This window comes from Rissa tridactyla, chromosome 1 (assembly GCF_028500815.1).
Source record: "Rissa tridactyla isolate bRisTri1 chromosome 1, bRisTri1.patW.cur.20221130, whole genome shotgun sequence".
Classification (NCBI taxonomy): domain Eukaryota; kingdom Metazoa; phylum Chordata; class Aves; order Charadriiformes; family Laridae; genus Rissa; species Rissa tridactyla.
The window spans coordinates 117,131,922-117,157,819 of NC_071466.1; the positions used below are offsets into that span (position 1 = coordinate 117,131,922).

General features: G+C 38.6%; 1 long non-coding RNA gene across 1 annotated transcript; it reads left to right on the plus strand.

Annotated features, from left to right (window-relative positions):
- The first annotated feature begins 1,989 nt into the window (after window positions 1-1,989).
- Window positions 1,990-17,961, plus strand: LOC128918808 (uncharacterized). The gene is made up of 3 exons (XR_008469716.1): window positions 1,990-2,374; window positions 2,658-2,843; window positions 17,847-17,961. It is a non-coding gene; the product is annotated as an uncharacterized LOC128918808 (long non-coding RNA).
- The last annotated feature ends 7,937 nt before the right edge of the window (window positions 17,962-25,898 follow it).

The following is a 25,898-nucleotide window of genomic DNA, read 5'->3' on the forward strand; positions in this document are numbered from 1 at the left end:
TATAACCCATGTTACCTGCCACTTCAGTCGACTCCACCCCGGCCCAAAAAAAGTTTCTGTATTTCTGCCCCAATGATCTTTGAAGCTTCTTAGTGTCAAGCTGCCAACTCACAGGTGCATACCACTGGACTGTATTTTGTCTTAAGGAGAAACCTGTTCAAATAATTGTGTAGGTTTTATAAATTGTGTCCTTCCAAAAACACAATAAATCAAACGGAATATACCGAAGTTATCTCCAATGCTGAAGAAGAGTGCCTCAGTCTGCTGGTTAATGACCCCGAAGCAGAGAAAGCACTACTGCCAGAGCTGGAGACGTGCATTTTTCAATGCAGGGTTGCAATCTAAACAGCAAAATAGAGTATTGTTGTTATACACTTTTCCACTTCATTCTTTACAGGTGGTGTAAGAATCTACTGTTTAAGTAGTAACTACGAGAACAAGTACACCCAAGGAAAAAAAATACAGTGTCAGTTTGAGAAGGTATTTCTGTTTACAGGGACCACAGTGCCTGTCTCAGGTTTGTGAATAAAGTAGCAGCACGCAGCTGATACGGTGGTATTTTTAAATCTTGCCTTCAAATATCAGATTATGTTCAGAGCCATTCTTTTTTTTCTTGCTTACAGCAATAGTCTGACATAAGCAGAGGCTAATGGCATAGGATATTTATACAGTGATCTCACAGACCTTGGATCTGTGCAAGCAAGTTCCATTAGTTAAGTCAAATCCCAAGACAGTAAAGCTGCCTAATGCCATGTCATGGTGTCACAGGGTGTAAGGTCACAGTCACTGCATTTATGGAAGAGCTCACTCCCAACCACATAGTTAAGTCAACGCCATCATTTCCTTCCCAGATATAAGGGCCTCGAGCATGTTCTCCACGCTCATAAGGGTCTCGAGCAAATGCCCATGAGGACTCAGGGCCCACTTAATGCACGCAGTCCAGGGGGGCCCCATCCCACCACAGCCATGGCAACAGGGCTCCCTGACAGTGCTGTGTGACAAGGAGCCTGCGACCAGGGCCAACCCCCGCCGCTGGGAGCTGCTTTCGGCTGAGGCTCCCGTGCTCCATCCCTGCCTGAGCTACAGCCCAACGGCATCTCAGCCCTTCCGTGCCTGGCCATGGCCGCCACCCAGGCTGGGCCCACAAGCAGGCTCACAGCCTGGCCTGGCCTCAGGGAGGTGCCTGATGCCTGGGCCACCCCCCGACCCCCAGCTTCCCCAGCTGGGGCAGCAGGACAGGCCCTGGCTGCCAGACCCTGCCCTGATGCCCCTGCTATGAGGAGGACCTGCGGCTCCCGGCCCCTGGTCCACCATAACACCAGGAGGCCCAGTATTCAGAGACACGCAACAGTCCTGGTTTGGTTTGTTTTTAAGTTTATATGCTCAACAAAATTAAAGCCTGACACTTTTATGTTGTAGCAAGCTCTGATGAGCAAGTACTTACTGGCCAAAATCACCTCAGTTCAATCAAATTATATAAATCTTCAGTTCTCAGTATTGCAAATTAGATTAGTAACTGACTGGAGCAAATGCAGTCAGTTTTGAATTAGGAAAGTGAATAATACAAGTGGATGAAAATTTCTCAAATACTTTTCTGAAAACTAGTTTGTTTTTTTTTTGAGGGGGTGGGGTATTCTTTCTTATTTTAAAAAACTATTTCACAGAATTGATGTATTTTGATAATGAGCACTTAATGAGAGTGACTGAAGAACACCCAATGACCCAACACCGCAGGTATTCGTCTGTGGGCCAGGAGGTACCCAGCCTCGAGTCCCTCAACAGCTTGCTTTAGACCAGGGGCAAAAGACAGGAAAACCCCGAATCCCAGGCTGAAGAGTCACTGTCTCTTGTTCTGTCCCAGTGAAAAAATGGGGGCAGTAACTCAGGCAAACCCTCTCAGGTTGATGCCAAACACCAAGCTGTGGCAGGCAAGACCCTTGCTATCAGAGGTGTGCAGCTGTCAGGCAGTTGAAGCGTAGCACCCCTAAATGGCTGGATGTTTTCTGGGCTCCGTGTACCATAGCATTGCTCTCTACAACAGGAAAGAAGTTTCTCTGCGGCAGCAATCCATATTAAGAAACCTACCATAGGAGCAATAGACATTGTATTGTGTGGAGGCAACGCTGTGACCTTCTCTGGAGTGCATTTCTCCTGCACCTTCGTGGCTGTATACACTGCAGAAGCTGGCTCAGGAATTCAGCCACATTGAGGACTTTTCTTTCCATTGGAGCATACGGGACCAGCTCAGGTTTAGGAAAAGGCAAATGGATTTGGAGAGACAGAAGCCTGGCAGGAATTAGGCACCAGAGCTGGACATCCTGATCTGGGAAAAAGAAAGGAATGCAACAAGGCATGACGCTCAAGGAAAGTTTTGGTGAGTGATCTTTTAGAGAGTGTGGAAGTCTGGCCAGCAGCAGTATACCTGCTGGTGCCGTGTGCTGCTTCTCTAACACTTCTGATCACTCAAGCTGCTTTTTCTTATGCTGCTGCCACAGAAGAATCTGCGTGAGCACCTGGCACAGAACAGAGCTCCCTGCTCATAAAAGCTGCATCTATAATCCTACTGCGCTGTAAATTATTTTGACCTCCAAACAGAATGTGTCATGGACTAGCAGATGTCCTGTAAACTATTTCCTTCCCTCTTTCATTCTGTTTAGGTCTAGACACATACATTAAGACTGCAGATTAAGCACTGAAGAAACGTTGCTGAATGCCACGACACGCTTCAGAAAGAAAGGCAGCCGCTATTTACCTGCCATGCTGCCAGTCTCCTGCTGTATTTACATCAGGCCTCTCTCTGCATCACTTATCACAGAAGGAAGGGAAGACAGATCCCAATGAGGGTAAAATTTAAATACACTTTTCCACTGAGTCAGTGCAGTACATTTTACCTGTGGTTTTAATCTACATATTTTACACCACTATTAAGTGTTTAAACCACACTCAGATTTCGTTGTATGTGCTTGTGAATTTTCTTTATTTTCCCTTCCTCTCTGCTTCTCCCAAGAGATAACTGAATACAAGGTAAATGGCAGTAGTATCATTTATTTCTTTCATTGGCAGATACGCAGGCCAATCTTACCCTATACTATAAACAACGAAAATTAGAAGGTCATCTGTTCCACATTGTAATAATGCACAGAGACTTTTTGTCCTCACAGGAATTTGATGTTCTAAAATGGATTTTAAGTGTAAGGTCTCAATTCATTAAACCTTTGACACTGCATTCAAAGGAAAAGGAAAAGTGATTTATTTAATTATAATCCAGTCTTCCTGTTTGCTTGCTATTACTACCCTGAAAGAGGAATCGGGGTGGTTTTTTGCTCCTGGTATGCATGGATTTCTTGTGTAAAATCATATTATAAACCCTATTAAGCTGACAAAGAGCTCCATTAAAATGATGCTAAGGATCCTACTTCAAATTATGCAGGGTGAATTAATTAGCTGGCAGCTACCTTTACAGAAGCAAGCCATCAGCTACAGATACGTCTGCTGGGCAACTGTGACCCTACCTGCCTCAGGCAGCCAGTCCTTCACTGAGTATGACTGGCCTAGAAAAGCAAATAGAAACGGTTCATTGCTATTTTTGGAGTAAAGTCATAATGATCACACACACATATTACTTGAAAGAAACTTTTCTTAATAAATTCATACAAAGCAGTCTTCCACTATGAAAAGTGGGTTGGAAGGGTTGGTTTGTTGCTTTTTTAGTAACAGGAGGAAATAGAAGAAACGCTGTACTTAGCTGTCCCTGTAAATTTCCAGGGAAGCAGTTCTAGTTGTAATGTCAAACACTAACAGATTAGTTTTGCACTCCAGAGAAAGTTTGAAGTACAGGAGTAAGCCAAGAGCTGACTCAATCCATGCTTCAAAGTATCACACTCTCCCATCTGCAATCTTCCCCTCAATTTTCCACTGCACTGCCCATTTTAGCATAGACCCTTGTCTGTAATCACAAATTACAACCCGAAATAACCAACATTTTCATCACAGACAACAACCTATCTCTGAAGCGTCATCTGTGGGGGTTTTTTGCTCCATGGAAGTATAAAAAAAAAAAAAAGGTAACTTGTTGGAAGTTCTCCCCCTGTGAACATTGTGCACATTTTTTCTGTTCATGTTGCATCTTTCTATTTTGGCCCAGCTTAGAGTAGTTTAGAGACCTCTCCATTCCAAAATGGTAAATCCTCCTTGTAGGAGCTAGGGATGGAGAAAAGAGCTTGAACAGTTTTCTGGTTTGATTGTTACAGGGGTTATTTTCTAGGGAAGCATAAAAATATTTTGTGTGTGTATATCTTTATAGAATACACACAGCTTTTATAATGAAAGCTCAAAGACTTTTTGGAGCAACCCATGCCTGGTTACCAAGAATTGAAATGTAAGTAATGCAGGAAATTCCCTTTTTTCTTAAAAACTGGAAACTATTAAGTTCCAATTTTCCATGCATTCAGTGTGAGAAACTCGTACCACAGGGAACCAAACATGTTTGGCTTTGCAATTCAGTACCAAAAACTGCAGAACAGATAATGAAGAGAGGCAAAAGGAAAACTGAAAAATCGGAGTAAATCTGCAGATACATATAAAACACTGATTGCTTTCAAGAACAGGTAGGAATCTTTGTTATTAACATGGCAAAATAGGATGAAATATGTATTTAACTAATCACAAGTGAAGAGATGCTTTTGAGCCATAGTCCAAGCTGTCCAGTAATAGAACGGTTTGTGACATCAAGGAATAAACAGCTGATAACAGATGACTCAAAGAGCTTCTGCCCCTAGTCATACTATCCTATACCTTCGTGCTCACATACTTGTACTTTTATTCATATAACTTGCATGGCCTCAAGTAAAGCCTATGTTCTGTTGATCATCCGTCACTTCCAAACAGGAAAGAAGTTCCATAGTCACCAACAGTATAAAACATCTCAGATTTTACTGCAAAACATGTTTGTGTAATTGATAAAACCATATATTTGAAATAAAATCATTTTAATACCTAAGCAAATTTAATAGAAAAGGCATACATAGAAATGACATGAATCTTTCCCTCCCTTTCTCTTCATACATGTATAGTTTTTTTTACACAGAATCCTTTATACAGTAATACTATTTTAAGCAAGAGAAAGCTCAATTAGTATCTCAGCAAAACAAAACTATGTTGCCTTAATAGGAACAGCCTGTGACTCCAAGAGAGCAAGCTGTATTCACTGCTTCCACAAAGTCCAAACATTCAACAAGGTAGTCAGACATTGCATAAGCAATTAAGAATGGGACCCAGGGTAATGTAATACGAACATAATTCACGAGATAAAGAACTTTAAATGCCAGCATGTCAAGTATAAATTGGAGAAGACAGAGAAAGCCAAGCTCAGCCCTGTTTTAACTTCACTGACTTCAAATATATCTCTGAGGAACAGGACATATGCAGGCGCAGCATTAGTTTGAAAAGTCTCTGTATTTCAAGTTGTCTTATCGTTTTTTCCTCTTACACCTTTAAGCCTTCTGATGCTATTATTTAAGAAAATAAAACAACTGGCTTATTTGATATTAAGAAACAAAGAAATGTTCTAACATAAAAGTTGGAACAGAAAAAAAATCTATAGGTTTTAATACAGTCTGTAGTCCCCATTTCACCTTATCATAGGATTCTTTCTTATAAAAAAGATTTTGAAAACTGAAAAACATTATTAGGTCAGGCAATACTGTATTTTAAGAACATATGTATGTTTCAGGCAGTTCCTAGCAAAATACAAGCACAAATACAAATGAATCTTTATGCTGGTACCTTAATACAGACATTATAAACACAAATATAAAAGTGCATTGCAGGCTGCTGGTGGATGAGTACTGAATTCTTAACTACTTCATTTGTCTTGTGTGGGAGCACAATAGATGTCATGCAGCATTAGGACATTTAGATAACCTTGTGCCCAAGCCTTTCGTCTCAATGATCTGAGTACAATAATGTACTACCGGAGACATATGTTCCTAAGCGTCCATTTGTCAAATAACAGGCAGTCTGTCAGTGTATTTATATTTCCCTCATGACATACCTGTAGGTAATTTTACAGAGGGAAATGTCAGTAGAAGGAAGACACCCAATTAGGACAGAACTTTAAGGCAGAACAGAGACTAACAAATATGGGAAGGATATAGGATCACAGAGGTCACATGTTAGCAAGATGCCAAAAGCTACAAAATCCAAGCAGGCTATTACTTCTTATTAATGAAAACTTCCATGAAAAAGTGGAAGAGATATCATTCTCTTTTGGAAGGGGAGGGAGGAGGCACAATTTCCCAGAGCTTTCCTGAAATACTATACTATTTAGCAACAGTTAGTGATGCTACTTAAAATGCTTTTTCAGAAACCATGAAGAAATACAATGGGGGATTTTTTTGAAGGCACTAAAATGAATGCCATGATTAGGCTTACTCTCCAGTAAGTTACAAGTTACACACATTAATTCATGAAACAATTTTGTTGAAGTCCTGTTTTATACACAGTTAATGCATTTTATTTTTTTCATATCGCGTCACTTTCTACAAATGGACGTTACACGCCACATTCAAATGCTCAAAAACCAAAGAAAACTTGCATTCTTTCTACTAGCAAGCAAGCTTTCTCCCTCTTCTACATAAAAAGTCACCTCCAATTTAACTAACTGAAAACATTAGAATTAGGTTTAAGAGAAGGCCATCATTTGAGCTCTGCCATACTTCACAATACAAAGCTAGGAAAAGGCTATAACATTAGAGATACAGTAGCTTTAATTAATCTCCAATAAAGACAAATATTTTTCTTTTATATATATGGGGTGTTTTCTTGTTAATTTATGTAAATCATTAAATTATTAAATTATTGAGAGAAAGAATTAAGATGGATTGCAAGGACAAGTTAGTTTCCAAATATGTCTCTGTACCTATGCTAAGGAAAAATAGTACAAATACATCAGGACAACTTAGGTACTTTGGCCAAAATTTCCTGAATGGAACACACTTGCTTTTAGTAAATTTACACTTCTGTCATAAGCATCTTTCACTGGTCATCATTAAAGGCTGCCAGTTTACTTAGTGTGGTGATCTAACATGAAGTCATTTTAGCCACAGGTCACATAAATCAAATATACCACCCAACACATACATACAAAGAAAAACTAGTAGAAAGACAAAAATATCCTTAGAAACAGATCTTATGTTTAACTTGTTAAAGTTTTCAAATCAACTATCTTGAGGAACCTTTGGTTTAACAGTTAATTTGAAATACCTATAAAATTGTGTAAAAATATCAAGATTATGCTTTTGCTTTTATCAAGATAATCGCTCAAGAACTGAAACAAATTCAACTAAGTAATGATTCTAGGCAACAGCTTCACTTTTCTATTTATAAGGTCTGTCCCTCTATTCATAGCAATGAACAAGGTCTAGTAACCCAGTCCTTTAAACCTGAAATCAGATCTTTCATGAGACATTTCTGTTTTGTTCTCTTGTAAAGACTAACTCCTATAACTCCAGTCACAAGCACTGTTGGGTTTTTTCTAACTGAAAAGAAAGGCTGCAAATTCAAGTAGTAATTTTTTTTTTTTTGGTATTTTCAGGGTCTACGTTATTTAAGAGAGTCACTTACCATTAAAAAGTGTTTCTTACCCTCAGCTTCTGAAATTCAGTAGCTTTCCTGATAGAAAATACATTGCTCCAAATGCCTTTGAGAAATTTCCTAGCAATTGTCTGGGATCTCGTTTGAGAGAATAAGATAAGTGTCCATGAAGTATGCATGTGTATACTACGGGGAAAAGGATAAAGGCCTGAATTTTTTCCTGTTTATGAACTTAATCTGATAGATTAATGTTGACGACATTACAGTAGAATATCATTGCTCTCAAATCTCCAAGTTTTCAGTGGATAAAACAGCAGAGATGAATGTGCATAGTGGTATTTTAAGTCATCACAAAGATACAGTAAATAAACTCTTGCCAAGAAAGACGGAGTAAATAACTCCAGAATATTAAGTGCTTCTGCACATGTTTACAAATGCCAATACTCTTCACAAGGAGGGTTATTTACTTTCTGGGTTTAAATAATGCTTACAAAGTGTTTGCATAGTCATTCTTACATGAAAACAGCAGACAGTGTTTCATTTCTATGGGTACCTGCTACTTGTTCTGGTATCTAACTCTCCAAATTGTTTTATCTGTAGTAACCAATCAAGGAATAAAGTGCAAGAAAATATTGTTAAACTTTTCCTCTTTGGAGGCTGACATAAAGTTTCCAAAGCCATCCACAAAGCAAGTCTTGGCTTCCAACATCAGTTCTGTATTAACTGTTGCATAATTTCTGTGGTGTTATTTAGGGACTTTGTGCAGCCTATTGGAAAAATAAATAAAATTTAAAAAAAAAAAAAAAACAGAAAAAGAGGAAGGGGTTGGGATATCTTTTAAGCCATCTAAAGTTAACTAGATATGAGTGGAATAATTACTGTCTTTCAGGGGGTTGATGACTAACCATGGATATTTTTGAAGCTACTGCTAAGTATTCTAAATTTTGTTTCATATTGTATTCTCAGCTGGGCTGTAGCATGCTAGAAGTCTTTTATCATTTTCAATATACAAAGCCTACATAGTTAAAAACAATAGTGGTATTTTACAAAGTAAAGAGAAGAGCCTTAAAACAGCAGGTGCCAAATCTGTAGCTCAGAGATAAATTAGACATTCATGCTTGCTTAGAAGGAAGGTGGATTTTAGTCTATTTTCCTCCCAGAAGTTGGCATGAATATTTGAAGACTTCAATAAAAAGTATTCAAACCCTCTTAAACTTCACAACAATCATGTCAAGATCTTGACCATATTAGAATGTAAGGGACGTACTGGTTAAAAGGCATAAGGGATATACTGTAGGAACAGCCAAACTTGAGGAAAATAGCTGAAACATAAACACACTTAAAGCTTCCAGGTCCCAGATGGTACTCGGGTGGCATAGCAAGGGGACTCCATGGGGTCAGACAGACTGCACAACAAATGACTCTGTTATACCATATAATTTCACACAGCTAGCATTGGCATGGAATAGTTAGATATTAGCCTATCTTGCAGAACCAAAAAATCATACATTAGAGATTGTAGCTTTACCACTCTGGCCCCTAGAATTGCTTTTCCCTTTGGGCAGAGTATATTCTGGGCCAGAAGAATGTCCCGAATGGTCCTTCTTTATTTAAATAGCAGGCAGGAGATAATTACCCTGCCCAGCAAGCCCTTCTGAGCAACATACAGTTTTTAATGTCTTCAAAAACAAGTGCTGTGTAACAAAATTACCTCCTTCTGGTATGAGAAGAATCAAGCTGTTTGATCTATGAGAAAAGTCAGGCCTCCATATCATTACCTGGGTGACAGTGGTGAAGTAGAAAAAAATTAAAGAAAACACCAGGAAAGTGCAGAGAGTAGCAAGTGTGCAAAGCTATTTTTGGATCATCTTCCCATTTTTATAATTCAATAGCATTTGTAATAAGAACATCACAAGCTGGCTTTCAATTCAAAAGTTTGTTTCAGCTTTCATATTTTTCACATTAGCAGTCATAAACACAGCTGTCTACAAATTTTATTATAAATTTAATCATGCAGAATGTGGGTAAATAAATAGTGCAACTTCCAAAAAGACAACTGCTTCCACTATAATTTACAGTAATAAAGTACTAATTTTAAAGTTTCATTGTCATCAAGACACTTCAATAAAAGTATTCACAGTGTAACCCTGATAAAAAAAAAATAAATTTAGAGACTATTTCATGTTGATCAGAATGAAACATATCCCGCAGTACTGTTTGTCTTGCATTAAGTGGCTAGTGGAAACTTTTCAGCATTTCTCAAACACTTCCTGCCAAGCAGCACGAATTTCCTTCTAGGACTAGTATGGATAACCAAATCAACATAAATCCAGCCTATTAGTCAGTCAAGGATTTTATTGTCTTGTTGCCTCAGAGAGAAGCTAAGATGAGCCCTCCTTTTCCACTTTCCTTTGAGATGCTGCTACCTAAGCACGGTCTGTCCAGAAGCAAGAGCACAAAGGAACGTACATGTACCACTGAGATGTGTGAACATGTTCTGCTCATGCTCTGTTGTGTTGGCTTTCTGCTTACCTGGCAACAGTAGGAGCAGAGATAGCTTATTCCAATGGATATTTACCTGAACTTCCAAAACACAGTGCTGCCCCGTCCCAGCTGAAAATAGAGCAGCACGATAGGGAAAAGAAATAAATGCAAATAATGCAAAGGAATCAGTGGTGAGAATGCCTCTCATTAAATGCTCTGCTTGTAGGCAGTTTTCCTAAGTATAAGGACTACGTATGATCAATACTGCCTTTAAACATGTGTGTCTTTTCACCTTTATCTGCAGTTTCTATTCTTGCCGGGTTTATCTCTGCTAATCCCAAAAGAAATGCAGAGGTGGCAAGCACAATTCAAGTTTCATGAAAGTGATCAGTCAAATAGTGCCTGCAGAACTTTTACAGGTGTCCCCGTACTGAGAGAAAAAGCTCCTACATGAGCTAGCACGTTACAAATCACCAGAGAATCCCGGTGAAAGAAATACCTCCCCCAAGCCTATAATTCGGAGTCTGCAATTACCAATTTCCTCATTTCTGGTGCTCAGGCTTGTACTTGATAACAGAGACAAAGAATTCCAACACAGCATTCTGACACACTATCTGAACACTAACAATTGGTATTTCCCGATGCACACCTCTATTGCCCTCATTACTGCAACAGTATAGTAACACTGTAAGCCATTCTCCATCCCTTTCTTCTATGAAGACATTATCTGCAATTACATTACTAATTCAATAGAAAGCAGGTGGTAGCTTCAAAGTTAATGAGAATGGAACACAAGTAATGTTTTGTTTTCAGATTAAGAATTCCCTAGAGAAATGACAACTTCATAAAATCACTTACAAAACCAGGCTCTGCCACTCTGAAGCAATAGTCCAAAACCTGAGCACAATTATATTACCTTGTTGGGACTATTCCCACAAAGGATTGGTTCAAACTGCAATCAAATAATCAAAAGCTAAATGCAAAGGGAATCGTCCTCATATCTCAAAAGAAAATGAGGTTCTAGGAAATAATGTTTATTAAAAAAAGTTTTAGAAGAGAAAAATCTGAACAAACCTTAGTCTTAGAGCAGCTATTCATGCCTCTGAGTTTTCCTCACTAATACTTTGGGATTTTGTGCTTTTAGCAAAGTTATCTTCCTAGTGCTCTCATTTCTTTCTCGATGGCTTTAGAAAGTTCAATTTTGTAGAGCTCTTGTATCTGTTTGGTCACATAGAAAGGTATTTAGCCTTCATCAGAAGTTATTTCCAAAATCATATCAAAATACACCGGAAAACAAACTACCAAAACCAGTTTTAAGCAACAGAAATTCCGCTGCACCTTTTCACAGTGGGACCTAACAAGATATCGCACTAGGTACATAACCCCTTTTTGTACTTGCATGACCCAAGAAACTCCAGAGTTAATAAAAAGCCCTATTTAGTTCTATGGACTTCAGAGTAATTGTGCCACTATTCTACTAGAATATGCCCTAGAAACCCATAGAATTTTAGTTTCTTAATTTGCTCGTAAGGAGCAAGCCTTTCTGTCAAGAAAAAAAATCCACTTCTGGAATGTATATAGAAATCAGACAAAGCAAGAGAAAAAAGCCTCAACTTAACAGACATGGCAACTACTAGAAACAAAAATACACTATACATGAAATTAATTCTGGAGTCTCTAACTTCAGTTATTTCGAAGTTATTTTCACTGCAGTTTTTGTTCCTTGTGCTTGTCCTATGGCCTATTTCTTATTTAGAAAGAAAGAGAAGAGAGAAAAATGAACTTCCATTCTGAGAAGCACTTAGATTGCAATGAAGTAATAATAATTAATGGCATAATGAGCTTATTGCAAGTTGCATAATAACATATCAACATTATTACAACTAACTTTTAGCCCAAGAAATAAAAATATGTAAAATGTTTCCAAACAGGAAACACAGGTAGAGAGAGAAAGCAGCTTTTCAAACCACAAAGATGTTATATTAAAGTCAAATCGTACTTCTGTTGACAGTGCCAAGAAAGCTATGATAAATTGCAAGTACTAAAGATCTCAGTTTTACAACCACTTTGAAAAATGGCTTCTCTGTAAGCATAAGACAGACAAATGACATGCTTCATTCGCCCTAAAATGGCCAGAACAAACTAGGTGTTGGTTGAATTGCCATTCTGTGAAGCTTCCCCAGGGCCTCAGTGACATGCTCCTTGCTCATGCTGGGCTAAACTGATTTTAGCTAAAAACAATTCTAGTCTGCCAACATGTTTGTGCTCTAAGTTGAAATCCATACATAAAGAGAAATTTTATGCTAATACATTTTCAAAGATTAGACAAGCCAAAGCAACATTGCCTTCAGAGACTGGAGTAAGGACTTGCTAGCTGCAAGGACAACCCCATCCATTAATCCTACTGCTGCATTTGGACCTGCAGCAGAATGTTTCACACAGTATATGAAGCTAAGCTAAGGAGTAATACAAGGCATAAAGTCTCACCTTCTGACGTTCCCCAAAAATTCCTGAGAATGCACTGTAATTGGTTTGCTTTAAAATATGGCATAATTATTATTCTCCAGTTAAATATAACCATTGCTTTGTTATCAGTGCAAACAGACCACACATTTAGAACAGCCGGTTCTTGCATGCTGCTATCAGCTGACATGATCAAATACAGTATTAAATATCCTCTTTATGTGTTGAGGAAAGGGTAATAGCAGAACTTTTATATTCTAGGGCTTCAGACACTATGAAATAGGGCAGAAATGGCTGCAGTGAAAGGCTGTGATAGAGAATAACTTATGTGAGTAGAACCAGCAGTCTCCAAGAAGTATTCCTTCATAACCTTATTCTTTTTCCCAATGTCCACATGTGTTTAGGATTGGCAGAAGATTACATCATTTCCCCTAGATTAGATCCAGAAATTATCTTCCACACATAGAAGATTCTCAACCCCCTCCTGGCTGCTTACTGCTCCTGATCTTGCCTCAAAAACCAATTAAGTGTCTTTAGGACAGCTCCTTTATTTGCACCTTGCTGATAGTTCAGAAACACGATAACATCATTGCTCCAAGGCTCTTGCCTTGTATCTATCCCCATACTCAAAATGGCATAAGATGACTATAGCATACAAGATCAGAAAAAGCTGATATTTCCGACATCTACAATTCCAGAACGAACTAATACTACCCAAGTTGCATTTAGTATTTAAGTAGATCTATGGTCTAGATACTGACCCATGCAATTTCTTCACAATTATTAATCATCAAGGTTGGATAGGTGTCAAGGTAACCTGAAGAGTGGTGTTCAAACTGGCAATGGAGCACAGGTCTACTTAGCACTTGAGCACTACCTGCACTTGAGCAACTCTTCTTGTTTCCTTATCTCAACTTGTTTGCTGTGCAACAGCCCTCCAATCTCACGTTATGCTGACACTGGGTAACATAGTGCCACAGAAAGGTTCCGGAAAGGTTCCTTTTTTGTAGTCAATCTTTTTCTCTCACTGTTCTTTTATTCCATGACTCATGTTATCTTCACATTTAAATAGAGAATAGAAGGCCTTTATCTTATGGTTCTTCACAGAGCGCATTAAACATACACAGCAGTATCCAACACCAAAAAAAAACAAACCCTATGCTCTCTAATCTTCCAATCTAATCATGCTTAAGCAGCAAAACTACAACTTCTTATGAAATCTATCAGCATACTCTCTCCAACACATCTTTACACAGTAAAATGTCACTGAATTCTGAGACAGTACTCTGCGCTTCATATTTTGAAGATCAAGACTCAAAATAACTTTGCTTCAAGAACTCTGTGAAAAGTCTTTCTATTCTGCCACTGAAAATAGGCTCTCAGACAAGATCCAGCAGGCTTCATTCCATTATGTTAAGCTTTTTAGAAAAAGACATTTAGATGTGTTTCCTTCTTGTCCCAATAGTTTCAGCAATACGGCTGTTCTCTAGAGAGTAGATACAGGGTTAATGTGCATGCAGCTTGCCTCATCACAAAACTCCTCTGTTGTGCCATCGTGTTACAGACTGCTCCGTTAGACACCAAATGGGCAAGACAGGACAAAACAGAAAAAGAACAGAGGTAACATCTTGAGAAAGTTAAGAATCAGCATTTTTACTTTCAGCCTGGCTCTTTTCAAATGAGCTGGTAAGTGAACCTCAGTGGCATTTGATATTCAGGCATAACTTTCTTTCCCTTCTATTCATCTGGAGCAACATCTGGAGAATGTTATCCTAGTTTAAAAATAGGAAATAACCGTAGGCTAATCAAAATGGGCATGTAATGATGAGAAGCAGCTGCCTGCACAACATACAGGGCCTTCTAATTGTTCACACCATTATTCCTCTCCTTCAGAATAAGACTCTTGGATCTGCTGTGAGTAAAATCCGACTTGGGAAGGTGTAGCTCTGTGGTGGCACACATTTACACTGATATTTTTACACAGAACTTCAAAAAAATCAATTAAAGGTCACTTCAAAAAACTGAAAGCCAACAAGAGGAGTTAGAGTCATTGAGTATTAACGGTTCGTCATGAAACAGTAGGAAACAGAGTCCTGAAAGGCATTTGCTACAGCACTTTTGGAGACTTTCAAAGACAGGCTAAAGTCAGTATTAGTCATGGATGAGCAACCATTCTCAGGCTGAATGTACCCCTGCATTAACTGGCTTTAACCCAATTCCCAGTTTAAGTTATAAAATCCTTTCAATACCTCAGTAAGACAGCTCAACCTGATTCTGAAAGAACCTTTTGCTGTACTTCAGTTTACATTTCAAATATTATAATGCCAGTTCCCAATGGCTGGAATAATAGTTTCAGTAATTGTATCAATAAGGAAGTGACCCGACGTTTAAGACAACCAGTTCCTTATTCCATCGCTTTTCATAATACACCCTGTTAGAGTATATTGCAAAAATATGGCGATAATTTACTGCTGTAATTTGAAAACAATTGACTGATCATATGAAGCGGGACACAGAGAGTCTTGAAAATAATGCAGGTGAAGTCCTACACCATCTAAACATCAAATATCCCATGAAAGTTTATTTTATAACTTGTTCTGCAGTGGGAAGGCATTAGACAATACAAGTCAAATGACATGCTTCACTGGTTTAGTTTTTGTCCACACTCCTAATGACTCAGGAATACTTAACTTTTTTTTTTCCTTTTTATAAAATGACCATCATGCAGAGAAAAGCTGCCATGCTGTCATGTTCTTACATTCACTTGAGCAAATCCTTTCACACACATCATTATTATTATTATTATTTCAACCACATTTTGAAGAATTTCTCACTTTCTGAACTTTTCACTTACGAGTTAATCAGTAAAATCAGAGTCCCAAGAACATGGTAAAATGAAGTTTAGTAAAAGTCTCACAATAACAAGATTATCCATTAATCACTTCAGGTTAAAACGGATATATGGTAAGACCTTACATTTATCACTTTTGCCACTTGAAACAGACTGAAAAGCAATCAAATTCCACGTTACTACCTGTTTCTTCAGCAGAGCCCTGAATTCTGCTGATCCGACAAGACTGGTATTCACACATTATACATGCAAACTATCAGCAAGGTCATTAATTAACACTGCTACTAGGAAAGACAAGGTAGTGCTTTGGGACTGGAGACATCTTGCTGAGCTTTGATTATCCCCTTCACATTTAGAAGCAGCTCCTTAGGCCTTTAAAGACACACATTTAGTATTACAGGGGTCTGTTAGAAAATTCAATTGTCCTAACAAAAGTACCAGGGGTGAACAGAAGATTTTACAGTTCAGCACTACCCTATTCAAAATTGTTCACAGGCAATAACCACCATTCATCTTGTGAAGGAAATACATAAAAAGGACAACTCATTGAGGACAACTCATATCAGCTGCTACAAGGAATTAAATGAAAGGAAAGGAAATCCATTAAAAAGAGAACAAAAAGAACATCTGATGCATCTCATGTGCATAACAAACAAGAAACAATCTATTAAAGTTTAGCCTATGCTGACATTGATTTTTCTGCAAGAATGGATATGACAACATGCATGTTGTCAAGATTTCCTCTGATGTGGCTCAGGATGAGAGAGGAAAAAACTCATTCAAATTGAAAAAAAACTGAAGAAAGAAAATAAAAATTGTGTCATCCAGGGGCTCTGGTTCACAGGGCAAGGCTATCTAAGGCAAATTAATACCACCAATAACCACTGTTAATGATTATTTACAGGCTAAAAAGTGTCCCATTTTTTTCCAGAAAGCTCTTGTCAAGACTCCAAAAAAAAACCTCCTGTAGAATCAACATGGCAAAATGTGTCATGAGAAAATGCCTGAACAGTTATCAAACTCATGCCTGGTAGCAACAGAGGTGGTCAGCTCCCACCAGTTTACACACATCATTTCTGCATGAGCTGCAGTGAAAATAACTTTAGAAAGTAACTACTCCTGAGCTCGTGTAAATGTATACAGAATGCATACAAAAAGCTTTACTCCGAGAACACAGTTAGAGCACAGCTCATTAAAACAGCATACACTACTCACTCTGTTGTCGTTAAAATGAGACAAGCCAAACAGCAAACCCTCTTGCATAACCAGTTGCTTAAATAAGATATAAATAACAGAGCATATGCTGTTTTTCAAACAACTACCCAGATTTTCAATGTGGTTGCTCCTTCTTCTTACAGTGAAACAGCAATTATTTCCAGTGGAATAGGCCCACCATCTGAAGCTATTGAATACACTTCAGTTTCCATCTCTCTGAAAACAGATTAGCTTGTATTAACATTGGTCTCATGATTTCATCATCAGCCAAAAGCACCCACTTAGTGCTTTCTGGGCCACAAAGAATGGCAAGATCCCTCCTCTCTTCCCGCGTCACCAAAATAAAAATTTTACAATATCATAAGCCTGGTCGGAAGCACTTGCACCTTAGAATTAGAGCCTGGATAGGTGCCAACTAGCAAGAAACAGCAACTGTGACAGTCAGGGAAGCCCCATTTTTACACAGGGCCCTCACCAGCAGCACCTGGGAAAGAAGGGAGTCTATTCCTCAGTCTTTCCATGGCTGTCATAAAGCCAAGCATATAAGCCATCCCACCAGTGACAGTCTGTTAGCAAGATGAAGACTTATTCCCAGGATTTTCAATGGGAGCTAAACTGTGAGAGAGTCTGAAGCCTTCATTCCAAAAGTAAAGTGGACATTGGCATCTGTATGGAGGTAAAGACGAGGCTATGGTATTACAGTTAAATGAAACTTCTTTGATTAAATTTAGTGTTCATTTGAAGTGTGACACAGCCTTAAAAAGAGACATCTCATATATTCTGAATTATTTAAAGCTTACATACAAATTGATAAAAAACCTGAATAAACAGTCTTAAAATAACTTTTTAAATTAGATTGTTACAAACCTAAAAGCAAAATAAAAAAGGAAAATAGGTTGGATTCCTCCCCTGCTTTGATCCTGTATTTTTAAACACATTTCTCTAAACAGGAGCAGAAGATAGTATCCTAATTTTGTAGAGGTATAAACTCGTTTCACTCCAGCAAGAGATTACTTCATTTATGCTTAACTCTCATGTAAATCCAGATCAGTTCATTAGGTATGAATTTTCACATTACATTTCAGAAACAAATATTCCAGAATTTGCCTCAAACTGTATGTCATTCATACTCGGAGCTAAGTTACACTGTCAAATTATGTCAGCCATATTAACATCTGAGCTCCCAATTTCTGATAACCATCCATGAGAGTCTTTAATCTGTTTTTCTCTCTCTCCATAGTGCTTCACTGCTTGTACTGGAAAGAAATCTTATCTAGAAGAATGAAACAAGTGGAAGATATATTTCTGATTCTTCCTCTTCATGTCACTGTTCCTTTCTCAGTGAAATGAGGAATAAAAAGGTCAGTAGCTATCTGTCTTCTCTGTAGAACTAGCACCTTCCATAGCAAGAAGCCAGAGTGGAGAGTTTCAGTTGGCTAATATACGTCACTGACCTGTATTGCTGCAGTGATGAATAAACTTTTATGACTACTTTAGACCTTGCACAGCAGTTGGGAAAAAAAAAAAAAGATATCCTTGTTTACTGGATGGTTTGTATTCAAAATGAAAACCAAGAATACAGGAAGCTTCTAGGGAAAGCAAGATGCTGAATAAAACCAAGAAGAGTCCACTATAAAATGAGCACTTATTTGCTCTATTTAATGGATTTAAAAAGAAAGACCAGTTCCACTACTTGTAAAAGATTTCAGGAATTCCTAAAGACTAGACAGACTTGGCAAGTTTGAAATGTTTTTCCATTGATGTTTCACTAGTTATTAGTGTGTTTCAGAGAAGGATTAACCTGTAGCCTAAGCTACAGATTTCAGAAAGGCTCTCCATAAACATAAAAAATGTTGATCTAGATTAGCAATAAGTAAAAATGGACATAATTTAAGGTAATATAAGAGCAAAGGGAGTGAATCTGATCAATGAGCTGACAATCTTCAATAAGACACAAGTGATTTGTAGGAGTACGTGGTTACAGAAAAGTTGAACAGCAGTTATCTTCCTTAGTGTATAAAACAGCCTCCATGCCTGCTGAAGTCCAACACTGTCTGACCAGGTTCTTCTAAATATTTGGCACGAGAATAGTTTAATGTTTAATACATGCAAATGTACTTATTCGCAGATATTTGATGTTATGTGGGATTTTTATTTAACAGAATGATACAGCAACATATTGAAATCACAATATAGCAATTGCAACATACAGTTCAATCACAATACAAATGTGATTCTTATTACTAGCCTCGATATGCTCACCATCATAACTTTGAACTTCCTTTCGTTGTTAGTTGCTCAGTTTTTATACGCTGTTATCGAGCTAAGACAAGTATAGACTGTCCCCATGCTGGTCTGGATGGCTCAGGAGGACATTCATGATCTTTCAATTAACTTTGACAAAAACATTTGCACAACCCGTTGATCTACTCAAATGATACAGCCGGTTAATCTAAAACAAAGACCATCCTCTGGTCCCCTTTATTTGGGGAAAAGTTCAGAGTGGGTTTTTGGGGGGTTTTTGTTGGTTGGCTTTGGTTTGGGCTTTGTTTTGGTGTGTGTGTGTGGATTTTTTTTGGGCGGTTTGGAGGGGTTTTTGGTGTTGGTCTTTTTTTCTCATTTGTTTGTTGTTTTTCAACAACTGAGGTCAGTTACTCTCTACTTTCGTCCCTGAGCCAATCACCCTTGCCCATCTCCTCTGAGCCTTCTTCCATTGCAGGGGTTAATTGACTGGTCACTGTGCTGTCTAGATCCCTTAACCTTGCTGTCTCTCAGCCTTGCCTTCCTCTGTCCCGTCTCTCCCTTCCCTTCATTCACCTCCTCCTTTCTCACCCACCTTTCCACCTGGAATTGCAATCTCAACATCTTGCAGAGGGGGAGAGAGCGGAGCCCCGCATGGCCTGTACATACCTCAGCCAGGTGCTGTAGCTGGTAGCAGATACATCAGAAACACTTTGAAGCCCTCTCAAACATCCCAGGAAAATACAGCCATACCTTATATGCAGCCAGCCCAGGATATACACAGAAGATTAAACAACATTCAAGCTAACTGTCTCTTTTTCTAATATGAAAAAAAAGTTCTAAGCCACAAACCCTTCCCCTTCCTTGCAACGTGCCATGACTGAAACGAGATAACTGCCAATTGTCAAAAAATTTTAAGGAGCTTCAGAAAACCCTCTCTTAACAAAACTCTCAACTCCACCACATAATCTTATTTACATATTGCTAAACAACATTTTGTGTATACGCCTGACAAATTAACCCAATAGTGCATATTTTAGTGGTTTAGCATAACTCAATTTGCATCACAATATAGCTTGCTATTTGCAATTGTTTTTATTATAGATAAGATGCAAACACTCATCAGTAAAAAAGCTAATAATAATAATGTGGTATGTACTTAAATTTCCTGGGCACAGTCCTCTGTCATTTTAAAATGAAAACAAGGAATCAGAGGACTCCAAGACACCTTAAGAATCATACTTCAGAGAATCCATACCTAGCAAGCTGCACATAGCAAACTCTGCCAGGACAATTTTCTCCAGATTTAGGCCAATGACATCAATTTTTACCATGCATAAACATTTGTCTGATATTTCTACACAGCAGACACATGGTGGACAATCTATATCTCAATTTATCTGTGAGAGATTAGGAAATATTTAATGCCTTAGTTTAAGAATTAAATACCAGGTTAAACTCATAACAAAGCCCTTAAAAATGACTACAGAAAAAGGACTATTTTAAAAAGCTACAGAATCATTCTGAGGCTGAGAAGATGGTAGCTTCCTTGCAGAGAAGTTGAATTCATTACTCCCTATATTTTAAGGGAAGGATGAAAACAGTGCCAATGTTGATACTTGAGCTTCACACTGGAAAATGTGGCCCCCTGAAAACGTGGTGGATTCCCTCAAGTGCTGGGTCCTGCTCCCAGTCAAAGTGACAAAGCCGCACAGTGGTAGCCACTGAGTGTTCAGCACTTTTCCTTTCTAAAGGCCACTTACCTTACTTGTTACTTAAGAAGCAAAAATCACATCCCATGAAGCTAACTGTCATTATCCCCTTCTGAAAATGTTTTCCAGCACAGTCAGCAACTTTTATAAATTCTTTCACCTCTACACTATATTTATCCCATGTAGCTCCTTACAACCTCTGGTCTTAGAATTGCACAAGCTCCTTAAAATTGTCTCACTTCATGTACAGCATTTTTGTACTTTTCTACTTGAAGTTAATGTATTTTTCTCATTACTGTCACACAGCTGTTTCCCCAGCTCTTTATTAAAGAATTAACTCCTTATTAAAAACTTACCTGGACACCATCTGAGGACATTAAATGTGCAGAACTTCCATCCCATTTCAGTGTGGTTTAAAGTAGCCAAATATCTTGTAAACCTAAATTTCTTGAGCCTGAACTAAAATGCTCAGTTCCCAAATGCCTTTCAGCTGGATTTCATGAATATCACATCAATATCCTTAAAAAACGCCAAAACTTCTCCACAAAAATTTCTTTACAAAAGCAATTTTTTTGAGCCCAAATAATCAGAATGCATTAAGAAATTCCACTAATATGTTGCAGATAAGTTGTTAGGACCATCACAACAACTTTAAAAGTCTGTTTGCAAAACATGCAAAAATAACAAATATTCAGAAAACTTCTTAATCCCACCAAATCAAAAAAGAGCTGGTAGCAAAATCAGTGACTGCTACAGGGTGTCACAAGTAGCTAGCAAGTTTACAGGAGAAAGATCTGAAATAAAGATTTAAAATTGTCTTAGCACAATAGCACTTTTTCAAGTATATCATATCTCAAATTCAAACCTCATTCCTTCAGCCTAAAGTATGCCACATTTTTTTCCTATTTTAGTGCATATATTATCACATCATACCATAGTCTAGTGATGCTCACTTTTGAAAACGCTACTCATTCAAAGACAGCTTTGCAAGAGTTATTGTGTTTATGTTGCTCAATGTATAATAAATATAAACATTGCCTTTTCCTATAGCAGATGGAAAGTTCAGTTCTTAAGATTCTGATTAGCAAGAAGCTCTTGTTTTGGTTTTATGTGAGAAAGATGTGGATTAAAATCCAATTGAAGTCACAGGAAAGAACTTCTTCAGTGATGAATTAGACATTTAGCGGCAGAAGCATTCCATGATTTGGTATAGATTATGCTGAATCAGTAACTTAGAAAGATTTAGGCTATAATAAAGAAATGAAGTTTTCGGACCTTTTCCCATTCCTGCAGTGTCTTTACAGGAAGTAATTTGAGGGCTTAGAAGACCCCCCTGACCACAATTTTTTATAAATTCCTAATGAGACAAAAAGGCTGTATTCATCTTTGAATAATGATGAGCTACCCTACAGCCATCTACTCTGATACATGAATAACATGTCTTGGCTACATCTCCAGAACAAAGCTTGTGTCATTTGGTTAAGTCATCTAAAACCAATAGTACTTACTGGTATACAGCAGCGGTAGTCGTCAATTCCATAGAAATTGCAACTTTCCACAAAATGATAATTCTTACATAGTATCCCTTTAAATAAGGGATAAAATAAGACAAGGGATAAAATAAGAAAAAAAACCAATAGCAAATTGGTGTGCAGTATCTGCAGCATACATGAGGTACTATGAAGTCGTATGCAAAGTAAGGTAAAATGAAACCACACCTAAAGCATTTTGATTCCAATTCAGCAAACCAGAGTTTATTGGCTTTTCTGTAAGAAGAAAGCAATTTCTATTTCTACCTGGTAAAGGTCAAAATTTTAATTTCAATTTGAGAATGAAAGGATTTGAAATACTGCAACTTCCAACCAAAACAAAACCCAAGGCTTTGAATTCACTGTGCTCTAAATAACTAGAAACACTGCACATAAGACTTTAATAAATAAGCTGCTGCGGAACTGATTCAGTGCTTATAAAACATTGTGAATGCTACTTGTTGGTTTGTTTTTGTGGGGTTTTTTTTGTTTTTTTTTTTCTTCCCTGGATTAGGGTACATAACAGCTCCAAAATATCTACCCTGTGGAAACAAAAAAAAACCAAAACCCTGTAACAGTGTCAGAAGGCAGGATAAGAATCAACATGAAGCAGGTTTATGACTTCGATTATAGAGAACTAAACATGCCCATCAAACAGTTATCTAAAGACTGTTGCTACAGCCTTCAGGCAAGATCTGTCACAACTATTGGCCAGGAGCAAATGGAATCAAAATGGGAGGAGATAACATATAGATTCAAAGATAGTCCAAGACTACCACGAGCCATAATATTATTTATTTGCTAATTTAACAAATCTATTCATTTTCTCATGAACCTGTAAGAGCTATTATATTATACATTAAGTAACTAGAGGTGTTATCAGTAGGCACAGCAGTGAAAAACCCATGGGTTTTGAGCTGAAAATGTGAGCAACTGGTAAAAGTTTCAGCGAAGAAACAACCTTAGTTTTTGTACTTCGAACAGCAAATGAAGCTGTTTTATATCTCATTTCAAAAATCATGCTTTGAAAGCCAAAACCCAGAAAACAACAACCAATTTTTTGAACTAGCTCTATTATAAACCATGACATCAACAACAAATGTGAACATAATACACTCTCTAATACAACATATTCCTTTATATTTTGGATCCAAACATCACAGCAAGAAGGGGACAGTACAATTCTGTGGCACTGAAAGTACTACAGACATCTTTTCTAATTTTGCTTTTCTTTTGGGAAATTTTCTATAAGAGTACAGACTAATACTATTTCCCAAATACCGATGTCACTGAGATTGCAAATGGACCATTGGAAATATAGTTACATACACAGCTGATTTCTCAGGCCCTTGTATTCTTCATGGGTAATGCTTCACCACAATTATTTTCTTGGCACAAATAGCGATGTAATGATAGACATGGGCAAATCTCTTTTCAGTTCAACAAGTCTCCATACAAACCAATTTTTCCCATCTCAGATTTTAATATTAAGTGCCAGAGTAATATGATAACTGCCTACTCCTCACTAACACATGTCCTTCCCAAAGATGAGAATTTTCCATTGTTAAGCTATTAACTTGAGGGAGAAAGAGGAAGGGGGGAAATCTGAGAAAATAACCTAGCTATAGAAAAGTCTTAGAATACTGCCATCAAAGGATTAAAACATGTGTGCATGTGTCAGGGGAACAAGAAAAAAGTTGTACTCTGTTCACTTACTTTAAACTTTGACAGTGATTAAAACTGATTATTTTTTTATTATTATTGTTGTTCAGACAATTCTATTTCAAAGAACCACAGAGTAATAGAACGCTTTGATTTGGAAGGGGCCTTAAAGATCATCTTAGTTCCAACCCCCCCACCATGGGCAGGCATACCTTCCACTAGACCAGGTTGCTCAAAGTCCCATCCAGCCTGGCCTTGAACATTCCCAGGAAAGGGGCATCTACCACCCTCCTGGGCAACCTGTTTCAGTGTCTCATCACTCTCAAGAGTAAAGGATTTCCTCCTTATATCTAATCTAAATCTCCCCTCTTTCAGTTTAAAACCGTTACCCCTCATCCTATCGCTACACTCCCTGATAAAGAGTCCTTCCCCATCTCTCCTGTAGACCCCTGTTAGGTACTGGAAAGGCTGCTATAAGGTCTCCCCAGAGCCTCCTTTTCTCCAGGCTGGACAACCCCAGCTCTCTCAGCCTGTCTCCATGGCCCTCCTCTGGACTTGTTCCAACAGGTCCATGTCCTTCTTATGTTGGGGGCCCCAGAGCTGGATGCAGTACTCCAGGTGGGGGTCTCATGAGAGCTGAGTAGAGGGGCAGAATCGCCTCCCTCGACCTGCTGGCCATGCTGCTTTACATGCAGCCCAGGATACAGTTGGCTTTCTGGGCTGCAAGTGCATGTTGCTGGGTCATGTTGAGCTTCCCATCAACCAGCACCCCCAAGTCCTTCTCCTCAGGGTTGCTCTCAATCCATTCTCCACCCAGTCACACAATGTGTCATAAAACATAGAGAGAGAAAGCTGCAAACCTCTGATCAAAAATGCTCTTCCCCTTCTCTGACAGATGGACCCCAGTAGACCAGGTTTCTCAAAGTGAGTCCCATGGTCTAAGTAGCCAAGCCCCTGGCTGTGGTACCAGTCCTGTAACCATTTGTTGATGCACTAGCTTCCACTGGCCCTATCAACCCCCTTCCCTTTGACCAGAAGGAGCGATGAAAAAATTACCTGTGCTCCAGACTTGCTTACCACCACTCCCAGGGCTCTGTAATCCTTCTTGATACCCCTTCAGACTTCTCCTGGTGGTATCACTGGTGCCCACGTGAAACAACAGCAGCAGATAATAGTCGGGACTATAGCCTCTTGGTAACACCCCTGATACGAGCCACCGGTAAGCAGCACACCTCCCTAGAGAGTGCATCAGATCAGCAAATGGGTGCTTCTGTACCTCCCTGAAGAGAGTTGCCTATTACTACCACCTGTTGCCTTTTCTTAGCTGCACTGGCTGTTCCACAGGGAGCAGATCAGACTGCCATACTCAGCTCAGGCACCTCTCCTGATATGACTGGTCTTTCCTCTTCAGTCTGCAGAGCAGTGAAGTGGTTCTGCAAGGGCATCTCAGGCTTTGGAAGTCTCTTGGAGGAATTCTCTTCCTCCCGCTGGTCCATGTCGTTGCAAGCTTCCTTTCTTCTGCAATATTGCTCCCCTGCCCCTTCTGTGTGTGCCAGTAGGGGAGGTTTTGGTTGTTTGGCCATGGGCTGTGGGTCCACTGAAGACTGCACTTGGAACGAGCTATCTAACTCTTTCTCAGCCTCCCTGATACTACACAGCCTCCTCACCGCCTCTTGCAGCTCAGCCACCTGCTGCAGGAGGTCCTCCACTTGAGCAGGCAGGTCTCCCAGCTATCCCTGCCCCAGGAGAACGGTCTAGGCACCTCCTGCAGTCTTAAGTTTATACTAGTAGAATAATTCCACTTGGATAAATTACCCCCCCCAAAAAACCAACCAAACAAAAAAAAACCCATGAAAGCTGCCAGAAGTTAGTTCTCAACTTATTTTTCTTGCATTACAATATTTTTAATAGGTCACAGCTGGAGACAAAAGATAGGAAAAAGTCATGTAGTCAGGTGTCTTGGCTTCTGAAAGATTAAAAATAATCCCTTGGACACTTTTTCCTAAATAAAGACTCTATCTATAGTAAAACAATCCAAACATTTTAAAAAGTCCTGTGATCTTTGAGTCAGTGTCATGTGGTATTAGACTCTAGGCTTTACAACAAACTGATATGACTTAGTAGTTTAAGGGACTATGTGTAATTAAT